The sequence below is a fragment of the Natator depressus genome, chromosome 11, assembly GCF_965152275.1.
Source record: "Natator depressus isolate rNatDep1 chromosome 11, rNatDep2.hap1, whole genome shotgun sequence".
NCBI classification, from domain to species: domain Eukaryota; kingdom Metazoa; phylum Chordata; order Testudines; family Cheloniidae; genus Natator; species Natator depressus.
In genome coordinates this window covers 19,635,008-19,658,571 of record NC_134244.1, presented here as the reverse complement: position 1 = coordinate 19,658,571, position 23,564 = coordinate 19,635,008, and the positions used below count along the sequence as shown (strand labels likewise).

General features: G+C 41.0%; 1 protein-coding gene across 2 annotated transcripts in view; it reads right to left on the bottom strand.

Annotated features, from left to right (window-relative positions):
- The window catches only part of THSD7B (thrombospondin type 1 domain containing 7B), a 484,955-nt gene that overhangs the window by 177,035 nt on the left and 284,356 nt on the right, over nucleotides 1–23,564 (bottom strand). The window lies entirely within an intron of this gene.

Sequence of the window (23,564 nt, the reverse complement as noted above, 5' to 3'; positions counted from 1 at the left end):
ACCATTGGAATTTTGCCATTTACTTCGATAGAATTCGTCCATTTAGGGTTGCATCCCACAACCTGTCCAACTCCCCTCCACACTTGCAAAAGGCCCCAAATGCACCAAAGCTGCCTCAGTTCTACTGCATGGGAAACCTGGAAACAGAAGGGGTATAGAGTTAGAAATACCTCAGATTGCAGCCAGAAGATTCCTCTCTCTCTCAGTTAGGCTGGTGAATTCCATCCCCTTCCCAAACACCCAGACTTGTTTACTTGGGCTTAGAACTGGAATGTGCATTTTCCCCTGAGAATCAGATCCCACAAGATGCTCCACACTTTGAACTCCAAATGTTGAACTCCGGAGTTAATATTTTTAAATCAATACATCACACTGTATCAAAATCACATACATTCAGCAGTTTCCTTTCATTAGTCAATCCGGTGGTAGACAAAGAACGGGTGCAGTTATCCGAACAGCATGCAGTATACTTAACATCCGGAAAACTCAGAAATGGAAAAAAGCTTCTTGTTCTATAATTCTCACTAGGCCTGATTCACCAGTGTTCTACATCAGTCTATGCCAATGTAACTCCATTGACTTCAGGGGAGTTAAACTGGTGTTACAGAGTGGAGAATCAGGCCTTCTATTCCCAGTTCAAACCAAGAGTTGACTCTTAGTCACAAAAAGAATTTCCATATGTGAGAAATTTTAAAAGTCCCTCTGTTGTGTATCTAATCTAACACCAGGGTTTCAATCAACATTACTGACTTTTATCATTGTATTTGAAAGCCATTTTATTCTATGAGACCTTAAATATTATCTTTATAAATATTTCATACAATGTTGGCTTTTTATCTGCAAATTGCTAATTATATATCTGTTCATTTATACCAGCTGCAATAGTTTAAATTAACATTAACGTATTTGTTGATTCTGGTTTGTCTACTGGGAAAATCCTGACACTTTGGATTTTTAATAAGAAGCACTGCAACAAAACAAAACAAAAATATGTGTGTACGTAACTGGCAAAGAGGTTTTTCCACATAGTGTTGATGTGTGCAGTGTAATTCAAACTAGGAGTTTCATGCCACCTCAAAGTTATAGTGAGATTTCACAGAGAGTATTTTATTGTGATTAACTTGCCCTTTTTTTTTTTTAAGCAACACTTGGCAGCATATATTTTGGTTCCAATAAAACATATGCTGGTTCCTGGAATTTACAATTTCTAATCCCAAGCCCCATGGAAACAAAATTTACAACCAGGCCCTGTTTATGAGATAGCAAAAAGTTAAGCAGCAAGGACACGCTTTTGAGGTAAAGTAGTAAAAAAAACCCCCTGAAATACATAAATCAATGCATCACTTTCTTGAGCTATTCTATACTTACTGGGCTAAATTCTGCTCAGTCACAACACAACCTCACTACCTAGAGTGCCCAAACTTAGACACATTGAGGGCTCTACATAACATGTATCATTGTTAGCGCTTCCATCGCCCTAGGAGAAGTTTATTGCTTGAGTTCACCAGCAATGAAGACTTGCAGTTGATCAGCCTTTATTGTCCTCTTCACAGGGAGGGGAGGGTGCAGGACCAATTTTAGAACTCCTTCAGCTGCATTTGATCCTCCCTCGCACCGCACTCCGGGCACCCTTGCGTTTAAGGGTGCAACATGGTTAAATTAATTCTGGATATTCATGCTTGAGTTCAACAGCCATTATTTGGTGATAATGACATTTTGCTACCAAAGTCAGTAATGAATTAAAGAATTTGGGACCCTGTGGAAATTGGGGGCCTCACCTTCAGTCAAATTTGCCATAGATACCCACCATGATGGAGGTGCAGCTGATCTGAACTCGGGTGGTGCTGCAACCCCACTCTGGCTCTGCTCCAGCTGCCAGTCCTGTGCAGAATGAAGAAGGTCCACTCTGCAAAGCATTCCCATCCCATACATACCCACACAGACCCCTGAATGCCCCTTCCACCCCACGTATACCCCAACAACCCTCCAGCAGCCCCCACTTATCCTGACAGCCCCCACAGGCATCCCAGCAGCCCTGACACTACATCTCTCTCACCCCAGTCTCCAACATGCCCCACTCACCACCAACATCCTGGCCCCCAATCCCATGCTTCCCTCATATCTCCCCACCCCCAGTTCCCACAACTCACCTCACTTCTCCCCAATATCCCCCATTAACCATGAATCCCTCATCCCGCAGTCCCCCAACACTCCCCACTGACCCTCCCAGTTCCTTCCCACGGCCTGGGACCTTCCTACCCACTCACTGGTGCCTCCCCTGGCCACTCACATGACATGGATCAAATTTGAGTGGTACTGCCAAATTGCAACGCCACTCACTCCAATTTGACCCAAGCACTCCTCCATCAAGATAGCAGGGAGGGGAGCAGCTGAACCAAATTTGAGTGGGTGGAATTATTGAGCGGCTGGCAGCATCACTCCGGTTTGCCCTGTTGCAACACCACCCACCCAAATCCAGTGGTCAGAGGACCCCCTGATATGAGGGCCCTGTGCAAGTGCACCAAGTGCAAATTGGTTACTCTGGGCCTGACCAAAGTTACAGGGAGAGACTGTGTGTAAGGTAATGCAATGATTTTTACTCCTGATTGAAAAGAAACTGGGGTAAAAAAGAAAGTATTGCTTATCATACTGCTGATTTGGCAGGTGCTGAATCACTTGCAATAAAGAAATGGAAGGAAGCAGGCCTCAAAATGCATAATGGAGGATCCAAAACACGGATATTCTAAATACTAAACTATCTACTGTTTTCACGCACTGGGGTCAAACTGAACGGGGAGGAAGGGGAATAGGGTCATTTGGCTTCAGTAATGACACTATTCTAAAACTCTACTTGATAGGCTGTTCTGAAATGTCCAACACCTTTTCTACCACCACAGGTCCGAAAGCATGAATTCCACAAAATACGCTCAAATTTTACTAAACTAAAGCCCAAGAAATCAAGTACATTTAATTGCTGGAATGTATTCAGGTTATTATCAGTTTTATATTAAGTCTTTAATGCTTGCAGCTCCTCAAGACCAACCATAAACCGATAATGTGTTTCATTACTATTATTATAGTTGCTGTCAGAAATATTGACTGCCAGGGTCAAATTGAATTTCACACATCTTTCTGAATTTTCTCTATAGCTACTTTAATGTATATGTTCATCTGTGAAGTTCATGTAACTAGAAAAGGTAGACATCTTTCGAAGTCTGATGATAATACATTTTAAGCAAGGTGTGCTTACAGAAATACTTTGTTAGGTTTCTCATCAAATAACTTAAACTTGGTAAATTTATTCTTTCATTCTGAATTTGCAAAGTATTTAGATTTGAATAAGTTAATGAACAAGGCAAAAGCAAACATGATACATAAACTAAAATCAAAAGTGAATTAAAAAGCAGGCACTTTCATATAAAGGCTACAATTAATCATTATGATGAGCAAATATGAAACAATATCTCTATTTGTACCACAGAGCTAACATAGCTTTTCTGTTCACCGACCACAGAAGTTAATTATGAACAGATGTTCTTAGATTATATCAAAATTTATATTCTATGAAACTGAGTACTGAACAAAGCCATATATTTTAATGAACAACTACATTTCCTATTTGTTTGGGTTTTTGTTGATGAGTAAGCTCAGCAGCAACCTAGACTGTTCAAACCCATTCATTTCCAATTCTGCCGCCTTCATCTTTCTTGCAGACAGTGATTTTTATGCTGCTCTATTAAGTAATTGTTTCAAAGGTGTATTGACAAAGCACCCGCTGATCAGGACAACCCCCCACGTATATGGCATGCCTGATTTCCAACAGCCAGGGAAACAAATGCCTCAAGGCTGCTCTTGCATATTTGAGTTCTCTCTATGGTAGATAGATAGCAATAGCAGCCTGTCAGAGGACAGAGAATTAAAAGTTCCCTTGGGTGACCAGTCTGTCTCCCTGAAAATGCAGGTTTGTTCCCAACAGATTTTTTTCGAAGCATTTCCTACATCCTTTTTTAATTAAAAAAAATGTAGAAAACGAAGGAGTGGCTTAGACCCTGCCCAGAGTAAGACATATCTATTCAGCACCATGGACTTACCAATATTCCCTTTGATTTTCCTCACACATTTCTAAATGAGTACCTAACATTATAGTGGAATAGTACCTTCACTTACAGTGGAAAAGAGAAAATAAATCGAATTTGAAGATTTATCCAAACTATGGGCAGCAGCTAAAAAAATCTTATTACACAACCATGGTTTGAAAATCTGGCCTCTCAGTTCTTCCTTGAGGATACATCAGTCTGATTCACCCTAGATTAAACAAGTGCTGAAGTAGATGGCCTTTAAAAAGCCAATTATATTTTAATAGGCTGGAAGGATACCTTCATGTTGCATATCTTTAGTTAAGAAGTTTGCTTTGCCGACAAAGGCTAGGATAGAGAGAAAAGAAAACTGAGTATCCAAGAGACACAGCTAGAACAAGGATTCAGCACTTTAACAGCTAGAGTACTATCAGAGAACATAAATATTGGATAGTAGGATTGAGACCCTTGGGAACTAGGTATGGGCAAGAACATACAGATGGTGGGATTTCCCAAAGAAGTGCGGGGTGGGGGTGTGACTGGATCCCCCCGGATGCAGCCTGGGACTGTGCCTCCGGGGCTCTCTCTCACAGTGCCTTGCTAGTGACCAGCAGCAAGCCCCTCCAGGCGCTGTGATCACTCAGCACAACCGCATGTGGAGCCCCCACACCCAGCTGGATTGCATGAATGCTCCCAGAGCCACTCATGAATCACACAGAGAAAGACACCAGAGTCAAGTCCCCTCAGCTCCTAGCATTGTACCCCAGAAATATACCATCTTGCACTGCTCAAGATGGGCAGTGCAAATCTATAGATTGGTTCACCACTTCAACTATGGAAAGTGGACATACACCAGCCATTGTCAAACCTGAGCAGATTTGCCCCATACTTCATACAAACTCACTGGTAAAGATAAACAATTAAACAAATTTATTGACTATAAAAGGTAGATTTTAAGTGATATTAAGTGATAGGCAAAAAGTCAGAGTGGTTACCAAAAGAAAAAAATATATAAGCATGTAGTCTAAACTCTCAACCCTATTAGACTGGGCAACATCTAGATTAAGCAGTTCTTCTCACCCCACTGGATATTGCATTCCTTAATATACAGGTTTGGTCCTTAAACCTGGGTCAATCTGCTCTGTTGGAGTCTTGTCTTCTTCTCAGCGTCTTAGTTGCTTGCAGCGAAGGTTGGGGCAGGAGAAGGGCCCAGTATGTGTCCACTCTGTCTTATACCCTAAGTCCATGTGCTTGGGGAGCACAAGTCCAGGCATGTCTGGGGAGCATTGCTGAGTCTCTCCAAGCAAGACTGAGCAATTCCCCTGGGGTGGCCTCATGCAGGTGAGTCATTGCATTGTAGCTCCCTTGCTGGACAATGTCTGTTGATGAGTTGTTTGACACCCCACCCGGGCGTTGATTACTTTCCTTGCTGTTGCCTCTCGGGGGCTAATATCTAGCTGATTCCCCAATTTACAGCATGTTTTAGGAACCACCATACAACACAATTCTCTTAACTTCATATGCATTAATGATACACATATATGGATAGAGAAATGACTTTCAGCAGATCATAACCTTTCCTCTGATACCTTAGAAGGTATGCTTTATATGTAAGATCACAATTATATGAAAATGAGGAATACGGGGATCACAGTATGCTCCCCCCAGGTATAGAATGTCACAGGGGGTAAGAAGCTATGTTTTCTAAAAAACTAAGTATCCAAGACTCAAAACAGACAGAGAACATCCTATCTATGTTGGGAAGACCCTGTCTTATTACCAGAAATATTTTCTCCAAAAACTCCTCAACACACCCTGAAACTAACATTTGGAAAAGCAATCATTTGACAAGTAGTGCCTAATATATGAGACAAAGCCAGTAGCAGTCAGAACGATCAAGGATCTTTGTTGTAAAATAGACAAATAAGGTTCTTCTTATCACCACCTTTTGCAATTGAAGAATATTGGCTGGATTTTCCTCTCACATCATTTTCACCCTGGTGCAACTCCATTTTCTTCTACGGAATTTACCCTGATTTACAAGATTTATCTTTTGGGGGAACTGAATCAACTCAAACACTTAGTGAACATGGGAGGGATGCCACTCCCACAAAAAGAGAGCTCAAAATATTACTGTATAATAATTAGATCGTATTAGAAAATAGCCCACATGGATCAAACACCTCTATGTATTTCTGACCATAGAAGATCATTTCCATGCCACTGCTAAGTAAAGTATTTTGATTATACAACTGTCAAGTCCTATGGGTCTTGAACCTCAGTCCAATCCTCCATCCAGCAGCTTACAGACAGCAAGTGGGACCTGGGTCCCCAAAGCCCAACTGGGGCACAAGCCCTGCCATGACATTCTGATCAGGAGAACCCCAAGCTTCGTAATTGGGCTGCACATCCTATTTAAGCCAGAGAAGGAAGCAGGAAGTTGTCTGTACAACTGGGCTTCACCCTGACACAGACCACACGTTTGGTGTTACCTATTCTAGCCTTCTGATCCTGACTTTCCGGTGGCCTGACTCTTGGTAACTGGAACCAGAGGGCAGGAACCTGGTGGCATTGCCCAAACCTGACCTTTTGGTTCAGGAACTCTGATTCCATTGCCTGATCCTGACCTCCTGGTATCCTAATTTGGCCTGACTCTGGATCCCTGCCCTCTCTTGATTCTGATCTCCTGTTATTCCACCCCATCCTGAATCCTGCTAATAGGCTCCTGGCCCCTAGACACTCTGCCCATGCCTGACACTAACGCCTAGGCCAGGCCACTCATGCCCCAGCCCTGACAACAACCTACCTCCCAGATACCACAATGGTACCATTTCTTCATCTCTCCCACAAATACAACACGCTAAAAAAGGTATTTTCAATTAATTGTGTTGCCAGGCCAGACATGACAAACCTCTGTCATTGTAGGAATGGCACTTCCAAAAGTGGGATAACTAAAAAGAGCACCTTTGGATGCATACAGCAATTGCTGGTATTGCTACATACTTTGGTGGCACCACTGATATCTTGCAAGATAAGGTCCCCATAACCATTCCACCTATCTCTCATCACTGTACAGTAGATCTAAAATGCCAATTCTAGAATAAACTCTCAGCATTTCTGAATGGCAGGTTGATTGTGGGTTGTTCATTTATTCTGAAATTGAAAACACTATTGTAAAACCTCAGCTTTAAACACGCTGCTGATGGAAACACGAAATAGGCTATTTCAAGAACATAAACATACGATTTCATATTTTATGAATATGCTATCAAGAAACATTTAGCAACTTTGCGAGGGGTCACATTAAATAAATATTGTGGCTGAAGAATACCAGTTAGCAACACTAGAGTGATGCTGCCTATTATCTAGAGTGCTAGCAGTATTGTAGAGTAGCAGTATGTGCTTATCTGAAGAAAGCAAATTCAATAATTCCCTACCAAAAAACTGAACTGGCACTTAATGAACAGATGAAGAGCTTCAAAAATATGTCTATGCATTAAATTCAGTCTAATAATATCAGGTTATGTTCCCACTAAAACACTATTTTAAAAAATAGAAAACCCGTATAAATAAGTACATTACTTGCAAAGAAAGCATCCATGTAATTTCCACTTTGGTAATCTCTAAAAGGAAATTGGAAACTCTGCACAAAGAATACAGTTAAACCCAGAAGATAAAGGCAGCAATGGCCAAGTACCATCAATGTACAGATCTTTTCTCCTCTCCATCATCACACCCATCTCAAGAAATTGATCCTAACAGATGTTCCCTGATCAACGCTACAAAAGTAGGGAAAATACAAAAACAAATCTTTGCCAGGGCTCCCCGGAGGAAAATCCCTCCCCAGACCCTAGTTGTCAGCGTGCTGTGAACAAAATTATAGTGTTAAGAATCAAATCCCACATTTCCATAAAAGCTTCTGTGTTTATTTACCCCACAGTTTAAAAAAAAAGTGTAGGGGTGAAATTCCAAACACCCCACTGACTTCAACAGAGTCAGGATTTCACCATAGGAATATTCATGGTTTTTTTGCTGTTGCCTAGTTACCCTAATTTTGGTACTTCCACACTGCAACAATAAACCACCTATTGCATTTTGTTCTGAAGGTGCATAAATGCAAGTTCTTCAACCTTTTCAGATAGCGAAAACCCTTCATATCTATGATTCACATTTCTGGAATTTCCCAGAATTCGTACATCCTGTTTAAGTGAGATCATTATAAAAACAGAAAGAAAAATCATTCTGGCAACTTGTTGGAGCAAAAATCTCTACGGTTTCAAATGAGGAAAATGACAATTGTAGCAATCCTTTTACATAAACTTCCTCATCTGTGGCCAGGCTTAAGGTCTGCTGTTCTTAGTGGCCATTTTGAGGTAAAGTTTTGATTAAAGCCATTTTTCTACGAAATACATGATAATGTAAATCGAAACCTAAACAAACATAAATGTGTGACAAATCTTATGATCAGTTAGAATTATTCTGGCATCAATTACCTCTGCTTTAGATATTAGACACATAACAAGGTTCCATTAAAATTCTAAAAAGCAAAATAAATGAATGACTACAGTACTGTACAATACACTGAAGAGGCTGGAACTGTTTAGAATACAGAGGAGATGAATAAGAGGGGACAAGACAATGACATATGAAACACTGAAGAGTAGAGAACGAGCAAATTGAGCTCTCAATTTCTCATAGCAAAGGAACATTCAATTAAATTATGAGGCAGCAAAAATTTAAAACTGACAAAAAATACTTGGTTTAACAATGCATAATTAACCTATGGAACTCACTGCTACCAAATATAATTGAGGCCAAGCACTTGGTAAAAAAACAAAAAGAAAGGGATCAGACATTCATACAGATAATATCTCATGTAACTGTCAGATGTTCTAATTAAGGGCTATATACTCTTACACTTCAGGTCATAAGCCAACCAAAACCAGAAGGGGACTAGAAAGAAACATCCCCTATGTGTTGGTTATTGCATAACTGTTTCTAATGGGGTGTCTTCCACCTTCCTCTGAAGGATTTTGTATTGGCTTATTGTTGGAGACAGGATACTGGCCTAGTAGAATCATTGTTCTGACCTAGTATGGCAATTCCTCCGATCTTATACCAGTACTATCCACAGAAGTCATAGCGAGACCTGAAATGTTCATAGACTAGAAAACAGCCCAAGTAATATTCCATAAAAGTGTGTAAAACTCACATAACCAAAATTCTGCAATAAAATGGGCCCAATTCTCTATGTGACAAAGTGGAATATGTCTGTATCAAATTATGACCTGCATTTTGTATTATGAATTGAACATGTCTCAACTTGCCTGAGGGCAGCCTGTCCTACTGCATTCCAAACAGCTGCCTTGCCCAGCAAAGGTGCGTAACACCTCCTTCCAGGATTACCTGAGAAGCCATCAAGACTGACATCTGGAGTCATCGGCTTCGACTGCATTTCAACTGCTGGCTCACCCCCATGGAACAATGGGTTTTCTCCACAGCAGCCCACAGGGGCCAGCACAACTGGTGAGACTGGAGCGTCTCAGTTTGAGTACATGGCACTGAAACAGGGGTCCTATTGAACAGTAGGGTTCTACTGTGTGCCGAGCATCACCACACCTATGAAGGACTTGCAGAAGGCAAGAGGGACTCAGCCCCACCTGAAAGACTGGTGACCCTCAGACTTCACAGAAGGGGTAAGCTCAGAATAGGGTAGGGTGTGTCTCGGGACTTTTGTTGTTTTCAAAGATCTGTAACTCTCCAGTGTTTTTAAGAGTAAAGTTTCTGTGGGTATGAAATTCCTTTTCTAAGCCTGTGTTCCTTTGCCCCAAGGGGTTAAACTACAAGTCCAGAATGCCCCCGCCTAGGTGAAGCTCTGGGGGAGCACTGAACATTGAGCATGGAACACGGGAGTGTATCGTAGAGACCCAGAGGTAAAAATCAATGGGCAGACTCTACCTAGACCCCGCTGGTTTGACAGGACATGGGCCCCAGCAATTGGGTCCACTCCCAACTGATTGGCGTCCAAACAGTGGGGCACTGGGCCCAGTTAAAACACTCTGCACACAGAGCGCCAACATCAGCTGCCAGAGGAGTTCCCGGTGGACAGTGCTTGCAGGATTGGTCCCAGGCTCTGTTTTATATAAGGTTTTAACTCTCTGTGAGCCAAAAGCATGTAGCTGTGATCTTTAAATCTTTGGAAGACAGTGTGTCTCTGAACAACTGTAGAGGAAGTCAGAACTGGCAGCACCTGCCTTCAGTTTGGGGGAAAGACATTGCTCTTCATTATGTTTCTCATTCTCCCCAGTAAGTCCCAGAACAGTTTAGTCCTCCTCGGGCTTCTTTCATTGTTCTGTTACCGTCTGTTTAATGATGATCCATCATTTTTAAAAGGACCAAAAATATGGCATCCGTTATAGACAGTTGCTTAGCACACCTACACTACAGGTCAGATTAAAGAAATCCAGGGAGGACTAAAGAGAGATGAACTTAATCAGGGGGATGAAAGACAAAATGAAAATCTATCTCCCTTTAAATTTAAAGAGGAGTTTCCTTCAGCTAAGATGAGCTTTACTCTTTCTGCATCCTTGTTAAAGACAAGCTGTGCACTGTCAGACCATATTAGGCTTTTATGATTGAAATGCTCTAGTGGTTTTTATAAATTGTGCACTCTGGATAGCAAGGCTCTGTTGACTGAGGTGATTGAGCCATTTCCTATTGATCTAGCGCCTTCCCCTCCTCCCCTCTTCCTAATGAAGGCAGAAAGACATAGCCTGGAAATTTTTGATGTTCCACTCCTCTGCTCTTCATTATTTTGATCTTTTATCAATCCCCGTATTGGTTCATGTCTTGTAATATATGTTTTCTGTGTTTAAGCCTTCTGGCTTCCAAAGACTTTTATACTTGATCAAGACTTTTCACATAGAAAATAAAAGCTGTACATAGTGCTAAGTTGGGTACGCGTGTTTTATTTTCCAGATACAAATAGTACATTGTAAAACATCATGTTAGAAAACCTGCTTGTTTGTTTGTCTGAGTGGAATAAATTGCCAGTTACTGCAGGAAATCAAATATGTATAATTTTATCTGACATGGCCTTATCATCTTTATTTTACAGAAAACCCCTTCAGATTGCTGAATTGCCTTTGGATAAAATGTAGCACTGTACAGATTACTGTCAGGATAAATTCTTATAAAGAGTCTTCTCGGTGATTTTAGTGGAGGCAGAAAGGGACAATGACTGGAATGAGCTGGGTTCTCTCTTGCTATTGGCTGGTACCTATAAAAGAGGGAGACACCAATTCTTTGACAGCCTCTGAAATACCGACACCACTATAACTATTTGAGGTGGAAGCTGGACTAAACACAGAAAGGGAAGGGAATTGTGACAGCACTACTAAATATCTTGCTTCTGATACCTGCTAAAGTTTCCTTTCTAAGAAAGAGCTCTTTTGTGAACAACGTGTCATGAGAAATCATAATTAATCTTTCTTCACTTTGATCAACCATCAACTAAAATCAAAGTGAAGAAAAAACTATTCTGCAGGAACACATCACTAGGAGATCAATAGCGTGCACAGTAATGACGACGATTAATTTCCAGCCACAACTCCAACAACCTAACCTCAAACTGTAAATTTTATACATACACACATGCGTGTGCACCCCCTCTCCCACCAGTGCTATCTAGTACAGAGAGTAAGGGAGACAGAAGTAAGATAGGCTTGGAGGAAAACTGCATAGGGCAAAACACAAGTGAGTTATGCTGGTGTGATTTGCAACTAGAGCTGATAAAACCCCTTTGTACCACACCATGCCACCATGTATGCTGTTTGTAACACATGCGTTACAGAAATATTATGTCAAATGTTTGGGCGAGTTTTAAGAAATTGTATTCGGATTGGTTTTTTGTATCCCTTCCCCTGTAAAGCTAAGTGTTTTAGCTGTCAAAAATCTTAGAGGCAGCCATAAATCCCTCAGAACCATTTCATCCATTGCACCTTATATTGACTCACTTGCTTTCTATCCCCTAATCTATTTTCCCAGGACTGATTCTAACATTCCAAAACCCCAAGAAGTTTTTAATAGATATAATTACAAAACCATCTCTCTGCCTCAAAAATCTCTTTTTCTCTTCCCCCAAATGTGGAATTCCACAACTGAAGCTCAGTATGAGCAAAAGTGACAGCCTTTCTAGCAAGACCTCCTCCCTCTCCTCTTCACTTCCAATACCCTCTCCTCTTTCTTCCTTGTTTTTTTCTCCTTGTGAGATTTTATCTCAAGGTTGCCAAAAACTAAGGAGATATTGGCAGAATTGAATCCAAATTAAAATCCATGCCTAGACTCCGTCTGTGTGTTGGTATTTTGAAAGGACTTGATTATAGATGGAGGATTATTTTATATTCTAAAGATTTTAAACTTATTTCCCATGAACAGATAATATAGAAATTTACAGAAAGAGCAGATCAGGCCTAGGGTCAAATTTTCAGCGGCATCTAAGTGACTTAGGGGCCTAAGTGTTATCAAAAGCCAATAAGACTTAGACTTCTAAATGCCTATGTCACTTTTGAAATGAGACTTAGGTACGTTGAAAATTCAATCCCAACTATGTATAAAGAAATTTCACACTCTATGGGTAAACAACAATGGATGGAAAACTTCTATGGGAAACATTTAAGGTTTCAATTTGGTCCAAGGTGCTCATCATGATTTAGAGGGAAAAGTAGTACTAAGTAGCTAGATAAAAAAGTGGGAGTATCATTGGATGGGTGTGCAGGTTAATGATATTCAATTAACACTTAATTGATCTGCAGGAAATGAGAACTGAAAAGGAAGTAATGAAGAAGATGGCTTCCTTTTCTTTCTGTCACTCAATAGCTATTTAGATAACTCCACTACAGTAGCTGAGTGCCTGACAAACTATCAAATTTATCCTCACTGCATGAAAAGAAGTAGTTAGAGAAATGAGAGAAGCTAGTGTGTTATAGAAGCATCACTACTGGCACCTTGCTGGTAAGGATATGTCAGTATTTCTCGTCTTTCTCAACTGTAGAAATTCATTTCAATTTCAACTTTGTTGTAACAGAGCAATGTTACTTCCGTTTGGTTAAAATTACAGCCTTCCAATAATAGATGGAATTTATTTCAAGCTTTTTTTTTTTTTTTTAGTACTTTTTAGTGCTTTTATAGCGCTTCTGTAATTCAAACAGATGGTTGTTTTTTTCTGATGTGTATTAATGTCCTATGATGTTATACAACATTAGTCCACTACTCTGTCTTCCTATAAATGCTTCCTCAAGACCAACTCTGCTCTGACACCTACAAATCAATGCTCATTTTATTGTGCATCAGTCAGGGGTAGCTGATTTTTGTTACTTACTAAATTGGAACCATCAGGAAACTTGTATAAACAACATGAGCTTATTACTGGTATCCTTGTCCTCCCTTCCCATGTGTTTGTCTGTTACAGTCGTTTGTTTCATTTGCATTGTCTTACAGAGAGTTTGGCTGCAGTGCTAGGTTTGTAATTATTAATCATTTTGGATCAACATAGATATATACATAAATAAAATGTAATTTAACAAAATAATTATTTGTTTGGTTAACGTTTTGTTTCATTTTTTAAAAGGGGCCAATTTACCACATTTTCATTTACATGTGAGCAACTGGGTATGTTTGGGTGCAAAAAAAAAAGGATTTCTTTGTTGTAACTAAATTGCAGGAAAAGAAAGGTGAAAGAAGAGACACTAGAAGGAAGGAGAGGTTGATAAACTGGGCAGGCTGGGATAATAGGGTTACTTGTGGCCTAATCGGGAAGAGGAGTTAAAAGGCACAGAACCCCAAGACATTCGTACAAATAAAAGATGGAAGGGAGGTAAGGTCCAAGAGAGAATGATAGGAAAGGAGTAGTTAAGCATGGTATTATTAACAACAAGCCAGCAAAAATACAGATTATACAAGTCTCTTGAATTTACAACACATTAGAGCAGTTACCCTTGTAAAAATTCATTCAAATTTAACAAGTCACAAACTTTAATGAATAATTTGATGATGACATAAAATATAACCTTACCTTTCCTGTGTGGGAGAATTCAGACTAAACAAGATTCTCAGGCAGCAAATTTCAGGGCTGTCCCCCAAAGTGTTGATCCAGATCCTGGGTGGACTTTCACCCCTCCTCCCAAATATACACACATCAGATTCTACACCTGACCTCACCCTGCAAACTTATTTTTTTCTCCAGTTTGTTTTTCAAGTCCTCATCACTGATGCTGTCACACACCAGATCAGTGTTTATGCACTAGCTATCCTCCTCCTAAGGCAATGTGTACAGCGGAGGGAGTGGGACTCAAGCCCCACATGCCTGCCAATTGCCAGATACCTGAGTCCAATATTTTCCTGGTGGTGGGATTCAGGAAGTGGAATGATCCCCAAGAAGTGTTGCTATACGTTCTCCATCTTTCAAGACAGAAGAGATTCCCACATCCCTCCACCTAAACACAAAATACGCCCCCCACACGCACACACACACACCTTCATAGCAATGAGGGTCTCAACAGTGCTTTTCTCTTCCATTTTCTTGTGGTTTGGAGGAGTTTTGGAGGCACCTCCCTGTATTTCTCCTCTCAGTGATAGGAGACAGTTCAGTGGCTCCAAAATATCACTGAACCATTGTGCAGAGTCAGCTGGTCTGTGTACTGCATCTGTCTCTCTCAAACACACACACGCACAGCCAATTGCTGACCAGTTCAGATAACAGTGAAGCATACACATTTCTGATATTGTTCCACTCATGCCATATCACTGAAGACCAAAAAAAAATTGGTGTTCTCAAACTGAGTGGCTCCCTGGTGTCCCTAGCATCCTATGTTAGCCCTGTTCTACACTACGAGTTTAGGTCAAATTTAGCAGTGTTAGATCGATTAAACCCTGCACCCATCTACACAAAGAAGCCATTTTTGTTGACTTAAAGGGCTCTTAAAATCGATTTCTGTACTCCTCCCTGACGAGGGCATTAGCACTGAAATCGACATCGCTGGGTCGAATTTGGGGTAGTGTGGACACAATTCGATGGTATTGGCCTCCGGGAGCTATCCCAGAGTGTTCCGTTGTGACTGCTCTGGACAGCACTTTCAACTCAGATGCACTACCCAGGTTCACAGGAAAAGTCCCGGGAACTTCTGAATTTCATTTCCTGTTTGGCCAGCGTGGCGAGCTCATCAGCACAGGTGACCATGCAGTCCCAGAATCACAAAAGAGCTCCAGCATGGACCGAACCAGAGATACTGGATCTGATCACTGTATGGGGAGACGAAGCCGTGCTATCAGAACTCCATTCCAAAAGATGAAATGCCAAAATATTTGCAAAAATCTCCAAGCGCATGATGGACATAGGCTACAACAGGGACCCGCAGCAGTGCCGCGTGAAAATTAAGGAGCTCAGGCAAGCCTACCAAAAAACCAAAGGGGTAAATGGCCGCTCCGGGTCAGAGCCCCAGACATGCTGCTTCTATGATGAGCTGCATGCAATGCTGGGGAGGGGGGCCCTACCATTACCCTACCCGTGTCCGTGGTCACCTGCAAGGGGGGAGTCTCATGCAACAGGGATGAGGATTTTGGGGAAAAGGAAGATGAGGAGGAGGAAGAGAATAGTGCACAGCAGGCAAGGGGAGAAACCATTCTCCCCGACAGCCAGGAACTGTTTATCACCCTGGAGCCAATACCTTCCCAACACTCCCAAGGCAGGCTCCTGGACCATGAAGCTGGAGAAGGCACCTGTGGTGAGTGTACCTCTGTAAATATAATACATGGTTTAAAAGCAAGTGTATTTAATGATTAATTTGCCCTGAAGACTTGGGATGCATTCGCAGCCAGGCCCAGAATAGGCGTACCACAGAATGAGCCTGCCCCATTGCCACCAGGATGTCCAAATTGCTGGGGCCCATGCTTTGAGAGAAGTCTGTGTCCATGTCCTCATCACTCTCGTCACCGCGCTGCCATCGCCTCCTCGCCTACTTTTGCAGGTTTTGGTTCTGCACATACTTCAGGATAATGCGTGAGGTGTTTACAATGCTCATAACTGCTGCAGTGATCTGAGCGGGCTCCATGCTTGCCATGGTATGGCGTCTGCAGGAGAGCAGAGTTGCAGCGGAAGCGGTTGCTGACAATGGTTGCCACGAGAATAGATATTTATAGAGAACGACAAGAGGACCTGCAAGGTGGATTCATGAGAGCAGGAGAGCAGAGTTGCAGTGGGAGCGGTGGAGGACAACGGTTAGCACCGCGCACATTTCCCGAGGAAGAACACACATACCCGGGAGCCCATGACAGACAACATGGAGAAATTCGCTATTGAGACAATAGCAGCAGAGCAGAGTTGCAGCGGAAGCGGTGGATGATGACGGTTAGCAGTCCTACTGCACCATCTGCTGCCAGCAGCACCCAGGGCACAACAGCGGCAGTGTCGGTGAGCTGAGCTGAGCGGGCTGCATGCTTGCCGTGGTGTGGTGTCTGCGCAGAAAAAAGGCGCAAAACGATTCTCTGCCGTTGCTTTCATGGAGGGAGGGGCGACTGACGACATGTACCCAAAACCATCCGCGACATTGTTTTTGCCCCATCAGGCATTGGGAGCTTAACCCAGAATTCCAATGGGCGGCGGAGATTGCGGGAACTGTGGGATAGCTACCGCTCTGTAAGTCGATGCTAGCCACGGCAGTGAGGACGTACTCCACCGACTTAATGCGCTGAGTGTGGACATACGCAATGGACTGTATAAAATCGATTTCTAAAAATCGACTTCTATAAAATCGACCTAATTTCATAGTGTACACATACCCTTAGGGTTTGATCACTGAGAGGTGCTGGGAAACCTTAACACTCACTAAAGATTATGGGCACCATCTTAATGGCAAAACTCCAGCTGGAAACATGATCAGATCCAGTGACAGTTATGACACCCACTGCACAGCTCAATATAAGGTCCTTATTGTACCAATGCTCTTATTTAAAAACTAAGGAGTTTTTAGAGGGCGCTAATCATTACAGGGAAGCCACTGACAACAGGAAAGAATTATACACAGGACTGTATTATCAAATACCTATAATATCACTGTCAAATTTAATTAGGAGTCAGTATTTTTGCGAAATTTTCTGCCCTAAACTTATTCAGTATAAACTTAAAACTATCACGTTGTCATTAACCAGCCAACTGTAAAGAACTCCAATATTTGCATCTTGAAATCAATGGTTCTGTGAGAAAACAGTCTGCAGTATTTCACAGCTTAAGTTTACAATTAATAAGTCTTTTCATTCAGGTAATCTGCAATTACATTTACCACATACCTCACCACTAATAAGCAGTGTCTGGTAATTATTTTACAAGTAAAACAAAAATGACAATGTTGATGCATTGTGATGACACATCTCATTATAACTGGGTTACCACAAAATAATTCTAATAGAAACAATGGTAAGTTATATTGCCTTTACTATGCTACAACTTGATAATGCATTCGATAACTTTAAATTGTATATGGAATGTGAGCACATTTCTGAATGCTACGTTCATAGACAATACAATAATTCTTTCTTCTGTCTTATTTAGTTTTAGAATACTGATTTACTTCACCGCTTTATTACAAACTGTATCTCTAGAGACACTTCCGTATATGTTTTAAACTATGAGATTTTCCTGAAACAGTCACTACATTTAAACACACAGCCAATAGAAACTGAAATGCCAGATTGTTGGTCCGTCCCCCCGCATCCAATGATCAGTTTTTAATCTGTGCATCAGTCTAAAACAGCTGTATGTACAACATACTTGCAGGTATCACAAAAGTTACCAGCCGGAGCGTGAAACCTGCACTGAAAGAGACAGAATATTCTTATATTCTCTTCAGTGAGTCTGATGTTGCTTGGATTCTGATTTCTATATTATCCATTTAAACACCACCTTTTTATTGAAATGGCCTATATCTAACTCTTAACGTGCTGGGTACCTAAAGGTGCTGCCAAAGTTAAAACAGTGGTTTGAAGAAAGTGAGGGGACAGATTCTAAACTCATCTTATGCATTATCATACTCAAATAGGCTGCTATGGTGGGTGGGTAAGCAAACCATTAGAATTTCAGAGAGAGGGAAGACAGCCAAGCAGCCAATTGTCAACACATTGTCAACCACACAGACGATCAAGAGTTTCTCTCTTGCTCCTCAGATGAAAAAGACTAGAAATGATGCAAGACAGACTGCTCAGTTCTTGAAGGGGAGGCACTACTTTGATTCTCTCTCAAACAACATTTTCTGCCTAGTGGCTACAACAGAAGCTATATATATATGCAGACCTCCTTGGCTCAGGGAGGTGTGATGCGAAGTACAGACCACTCTGAAACCCAACAGATGCCCTTCATGTGCCCCCCCCCCTTTTTATCCTTAATTAAGAGAAGCAGCAGCAATTTGGCCAATGAGATAGGAGAGCTTCACATGCAGGGAAGCAAGTAATTCAGCTGAGATGAGTTGAGAGTTTATAAATGGGTCCCACTACAGCATGCTCCACTAATGACTGCAACACTTCATTAATATTCAGGTCCAGTGGAGTCAGGGGGTATAAAAGGGGGCAGTTTCTAGGGGAGGGGGAATGCTTGGGGAACTGTTTCCCTTGTCTGTAGGAGCTTGGAGCAGTTCTTTGTTTGTTTGTTTATTAAGGTTTCAGCAGCTAATCAAGGGTGGCTTCCGAATCCTGCACACTGGGTCCTTTTATTTTGCTAATATCTAAATCAATAAATGAGGCCTTTCTAAGGAGATGTTTTTGCTTTCCTTCAGAAGAGCCTCTGGTAATTGGTGGTGGAGGATCAGAATATGTGGTCTTCTCTCCAGAGGCTTTGCCAGAATATGGCAAACAAAACTGAGATTGGAAGTAAACAAGGGAGAAAAATAGGATGCTTCTAGAATACGACAGTGTGTGAAATGCAGTAATAGGTATTATTTCCATGCAGGGAAAATGGTTTGTTTTTATTAAATTTGTTACCACTGTATTTTCATGACTAGTTCTTTTAAGTGGAGCCTCATTACAGTCGGTCATACATGAATATTTACTTCATCCAATGGCTTTTGAAAAAAAGACTTCAAAGCAGCTTTCATAATATCGGTTATGCATCCACTAATTAAATACCACCAAATCCTTATAATGAGCAACACTCTGCCCGCCCCAAACTAAATTTCTAAGGCAACTTGATTATGTCAGAGTTGAGGTAAGAGGTCATTTCTTGAGAATCCTCCATCACAGACATCAGAGAGCAGTAAAGTCATTGAAGGGCATCAAAAGCAGAAGCAATTTTCTCAGTCTTGACACTTTCTAGTAAATTAGTCACTTGTCGAGCAAAGTGACAGTTATACAGCAAAACAAAATCTTGTAGAGCTCTTCATTTATTCTTGGAAATGTTGTCTATGTCACTGTCAAGTAACAGTAAAGTCCCTAATCCATTTCCTTCTGAAATGCCCTATCTCAGGGGGCTTCTTGCAAATCATTTCTTAATGAAGTTTAAATGACAAGTACATTTTTTTTTAGCTTTAGGTATAGCGAACTGTTTTTCCCTACCTCCCTGACATTTTCTATTGTAACTAAATCACTCTATAGAAGGCAATGTATGGGATATGAATAAAAGATTTGTTATTTAACAAAGCAATACCACATTATAGGTAACTTAACCACACCTTATTATAAATTGTTATAACTACTAAATAAACAATCATTAAAAGTGAAAATATATATAGGGTATAGAAGATTGCCAAATGTCTGGCTTTACTGTAAATTAATCAGAGCCAGATTCTAATGTTCTTACTCATGGTGAGTAGCATCTGTCTCCAGAAGTGATTTCACTGAGACCGTTCATGGAGTAAGGTGTTATACAACATATGTAAGAGTACCAGAATCTGGTCCAGAGATGGGAATGGAAGTTTGAGCGCTATAAAATACTGGGGCGGGGAAAGAGGAGTTAAATATAAATATGTCTTTTTAAAGTGATTTTTGCTTATTTTATTACACATAATTGGTATGCATTTATTGCTCCTGTAATTTGCCAGGTCTGACAGCCCTGAAGACTGAAATCCTCTTATTAAGGCAGGATATAGACAGCAGGGCCTGGGCAGCAAATTGGAAAGTTTCTGCAAACTGATGCTCTAATATGTGTTGAGACCGCTTCTCTCTACTGGCAAAAGGATAATTAGCGTTACTTAGACAGGAAAAGACAGATTAAAGAAATTCAGATAAGCATTCTTTGGAGCATAAGTACATCTTGGTTAAATATGCTGCAATGTCATGCAAACTACTTCAACTTTAAAAATTTGGCCTCTCCTCTATAGCTGCTGTAAGGAACCTAATCAGTGGGAAGTGTGGTGCTGCTATTTGGTATGTGGACTCAGGCCTGGGGAATCTGAATGTAGCAGGTCAAGATATACCTGTGCTCCACAACCCCTTGATGCTATGCCAGAGTTCGACAGCCTCCATGAATGTTGTTTGCTGAAGTGAGGCTGGGGTCAGACGTCTAAATACTGATGGACACTTGTCCAAGTTCAACTTCAGGAGCTCCAAAACGGGTGACTCCCTTGCTGCTGAGGGAAGAGGTACAAATGAGGGGGCGTCCCCTTTCCGCAGCTGCGGCTGCCGCCTGTACGTGTCCCTGACGCTGTGGAAGTGAACAGGAAGCAGCAGAGTAAGGCAGCAGGACAGCAGCAGCAGCTTTTTCTAAAGGTTTTCCCACCAGAGAGAGACTTCCCACTGGGTTTCCCTTTCCCTTCCGGTAGCTAAGCTACAGGAGCACTGACAAGCTGGCGCCTTCCCTCTTAGCAGCAGTGGGAGCAGAAACCAGGGGAGAGGCCCAGTGTGACAGAGCACTACACCCCAGGCGTGCAGGAAACATGCAAAGATTCTCCTTACATTGATCCCACCCCAAAATTCACTTTTCTGCAAACCTCACTCATTCCCAATGGCTCTGCCAACCAATAATGCATAACAGTTTGGCTCTAGCATATCACAGGATTAAGAAGCTGTTATGAAAACTAGAGATAAAAGAGCAAAGCTATGGAACATTAGAGAAAATTAGATCTGATTGGATTCTGATATTTTATCAGCAACACTTTGCTTAACCCCACCATGTTATCAGGTTCCTTCCCTGGGTTTAGGATTTTACTCCCTGAGGTACAAAGCAAAAAGCCCTCTATTTTAAAGTGTGAGAGCTTTTCCCAGAGCAAAAGCATGTACTGTACTTTTTTAATATGCTTTGAAATTTGGTAGTGAAGTTCACAGAAAGTTTGTGCACTGTTAGAATGCAAAAATTATCTTCAGTTCACACAGAGAATGGGAAATAAATATGGGGACGACACTTCAATTTATTGAGCCCTCTTTGGAAACCTCCCACCAAAGGTCACGTGGTCAAAACCTCTTAGTCAACTATATTTTCAGTTTTCAATACCAAGTTAAAAAAACACCACTTTTTCTTCCATTTGCAGCCCACACACTAGCAGGGCTTCACTTTCCTTTCCTTTGTTCCCAGATTATGCAACAAATGTAGTTTATCTTTAAAAAAAAAATTCTAATCCTATAAAGGAGTAAATTGTTATGTCACGTTACTTGTAGCTTAAGATACCCAAAGAATAAGGTTTTCCCAATAAAAATAATATTTAGTTAAATTTTTTATTGATTTCTCAGCTGACTGAGAACAGTCAAATCTCTTAGCCACTATGGAGGAATCATTCCAGATTTTGCACTCGCACTCTCAATATAATTGGATCTTTATACTGTCCAAGTGCTTAACCATCGACGGTCAGAGTCTGACACTCTCTCCCACATTGACCAGTACTTTACATCTCAAATAGTCCCATTGAAAATCCACCCCCATGTAAATTATTGATAATCAAAATAAGGTAAATGTATAAAAAGATGAGATTTTTATCAATAAATGTCAGTAAAAGCTGATTTCACCATTCACTCACAACTGACAAAAAAAATTCCTTCAATAATCATCCAAATTTACAGATAGGCAAAGTAAGAAAAATGCTGCTAGAGAACGTAGAGTTTCATGTAAGGACATTTACTCTGTACATTTTGACATGCGATGTTGACAATGTGTTTTAACAGCTGAAGCTTTCTAACTTTTTGAATCTCAACATGTACTGTCATTAAATAATTACTGTCTTGTAATTTCCTGCAGCTATGAAAATTAAGTAGATACATTTTAAAATGCTTAAAACCCATAATTTTGCACAACTGTAAAAACTGTAAGATAAAACTAGAAATAAATGCTTAAAAATAAACATTGATACTTGCATCAGAAATTATTTTTAAAAAATAGATGGAAAATATCAAATGTTTTCTTCCAAGCCTAGATATAAGACAGCATTTCCTCTTCTGGGTTTTGTCACCCCCAGAAGAATGCTTTGAAGTGTACCTCTTTCCACAGCACATCTATTTTACTTTTAACTAGCAAAAGAAGGTTACCTTAAAGATGTCATTTCCACCCCTCTGAAAGTTGAGCGTACCACCCTTTTTGCACCCCAGACTCAGCAGGCCCCTCCTTCAAGCATTTTATTTTAAAACCTAATAGCTCCAATCGCTTTTTTTCCAAATTGGCATGTGTAAAAGAGTACAGATTTTAACAAGTTCTACTCTCCACTGCACACATTTGATCAAATTAGTAATACCAACCATTTCTAGTGTCAGTACAATACAAAATACCCAACAAATTCTTTTTATTTCTGCCCTAAACCACAAAGGTTAAACTTATTAGACATCTACATGGTCATGGAAAGCCTCACATGTAGCAAATTGCAACACACGCCCAAGTGTTGAACTAGGAAGCAGAGAGGACATGAAGGGAGTTTCTACAGCTTCCTGGCTACCCTGGAGTACAATCCACACCTGATTTGGAACGAGAGTGCCAGGGTGAGGAAGAAAGAGTGCTGAAGATGAAGCAAATTGTACCACTCACCCAAAACAATACACAGAGAAGGAACAATGGGCTGAAATTGTCAACTCCCCTTTGGACAATGCAGTACTGGCTGTTAAGCAGCTCTTTGGGCATATACACCAGGTAGGCTCCGAGGATTCCATTCATCTGCCCCAGGCCTTCTGAGCACAGAGCAAAGCTTTTTCATGTTGATATTTTTCTAGCCCAGGATTTCATTCTACGCTCTTTTAAACTCATCATCCCCACAGTGTTAAATCAGTATTCGATGTACAGCCTGTTTCTGCAAAGGTTCCCAAGCCTGGGAAATGCTTTCTTGAAAAGCTGTAGTTAATATAATGCGTGCATACATTTTCTGAATGGTGTTACATCTATTTCCTTTGTTGAATCCAGAGACTTGTACTATTTCAAAATTTGTCTGTGTTATGTGGCCAAGGGAAGTTACTATTGTATCATGTCGCAATCTCCTTCAGAATCTTTAAGCAAAACATGGGGATTCGACAGCTGGCAATTTACACTGTCTGCTCATC